This window comes from Odontomachus brunneus, unplaced genomic scaffold (assembly GCF_010583005.1).
Source record: "Odontomachus brunneus isolate Ranch 3 - 2012 unplaced genomic scaffold, Obru_v1 Obru_scaffold_104, whole genome shotgun sequence".
In the NCBI taxonomy this organism is placed as follows: Eukaryota; Metazoa; Arthropoda; class Insecta; order Hymenoptera; family Formicidae; genus Odontomachus; species Odontomachus brunneus.
This window is the reverse complement of record NW_022639554.1, coordinates 1,058,133-1,060,131: the sequence shown is the minus strand read 5'-3', so window position 1 is coordinate 1,060,131 and position 1,999 is coordinate 1,058,133.

Sequence of the window (1,999 nt, the reverse complement as noted above, 5' to 3'; positions counted from 1 at the left end):
TCGTTATGAAGTGTGCTTTGCGCTTCTTTTGCGCAACAACAACGATCGATTCCTCGATCGCATTGTGACATGCGATGAAAAATGGATTCTATACGACAACCGGCGGCGCTTAGCACAGCGAAGCTCCACAACACTTCCCCAAAGCCGAAGCTGCACCAAAGGAAGACCATGGTGACGGTTTGGTAGTCATCAGCCGGTCTGATCCACTACAACTTCCTGAATCCAGGTGAAACTAACACGGCAGAAAAGTATTGTCAACAAATCGACGAAATGCATCGCAAACTGCAACACCTACGCCCGGCATTGGTCAATAGAAAAGGTCCCGTTCTTCTTCACGGCAATGCCCGGCCACAACCGACGCTGCAGAAACTGAATGAATTAGGCTACGAAACTCTGCCTCACCCACCATACTTGCCAGACCTCTCGCCAACCGATTACCACTTTTTTAAGCACCTCGACCACTTCCTGCAAGAGAAAGTCTTCAACAATCACGGTGCTGTTGAAAATGCCTTCCGAGAATTTATCGATTCCAGGACGTTGGAATTCTACGTTACCGGAATAAATAAACTTGTTTCTCGTTGACAAAAATGTGTTGATTGTAATGGTTCTTATTTCGATTAATACACTTTACTCTGAGCTGAGATATATGCGTTTAAAGTTAAAAGTTAAAAACCGACATTATTTTCCTACCGACTTAATATTTTTGGCAGGAAACATAACTATGTATATGTAGGAATTTTTCTGCACTCTTCGTACATCTTCAAGCTTCTAAATTTTAAATTCTAAATTCAGTTGTAAAAGTACAGCGATGTTCTTTGAAATTTTCTCAAGTAAAGTAAATACACACCCTATATGTACGAGTTGGAAAATTTGTTGTACGTTAAATGACAGTTCGGGATGTCAGTTTTGAAATTTTCATCATTGTCGTCGTGCACTGAACAATTAATTTTTGCATGTACTTTCATCTGCAAAATCATTAGTAATTTTGGGCAACTAATGCAGCGAAAATTTTGCGGGAAAGTGTGAGTATTTTGTCGCCAAAGTTTACGTGTATATCTATATAAGCTTCTCTATTTCTCTCTTTTTTTCTCTCTTTCTCAGCGAGTCTGGATGACCCGCATACAACAACAATGACCGTTTTTGCCGGCGCGGTGAGGAAAATTGCGAATTTAACGCGTTTCCACTGCTCCTCGCTACGTATGCGAGCGTTGTCCATCGGCACAATTTGCGGTTTAATCTCGAATCGAAATTGAGAACCGCAAGTTTGCGATTACATTTGCGCGCGCGCGCGCGCATGCGACAGCGCACGTGATCGTGGAGACACGATTGATAATCGGCGGATCTCGCCACTCGGATGAGAGCCGATCGTGTGTACGCGAGGGATGCTATTGAATGATCTCGCGGCACACCACGAAATACGTAATCTTTGCCGATGTCGCGTGCACACGGACGCGCGTGTCCACACGCGACCGGGCCGTGTGTTAAGCTCCCCGGTAAGTCGTAACGGGTTCACGGATACGTGTGCACACACAGATTCACTACGTGAATCGCCCGGGGCCTGATAGAGCCGTCATGTGCCTCCGTGTAATCAGTGGCTCTCAATTGATGTTGCAGCACCCACAAATATTCGCGATCTTCGATGGCTTCCCTCCGTCAACACCGGACGGCGGAATACGGGACGACCGAAGGGGAAGACGGAGGAGGAGGGATATCGATTCGATGGACCTGGTGATCCGTTGTGTGATTAATTGTTCACCACGAAACGAACAATGAAGGATCAGCGGACCGGATCGAGGAATCCTAGTTGAAGAATTGACAAAAAGAATAGGGGATGAGGAGACGGAGAGAGAGAGGGAGAGAGAGAGAGAGAGGGAGAGAGAGAGAGAGAGAGAGAGAGAGAGAGAGAGAGAGAGAGCGAGAGCGAGAGCGAGAGCGAGAGCGAGAGAGAGAGCGAGAGCGAGAGCGAGAGAGAGAGCGAGAGCGAGAGCGAGAGCGAGAG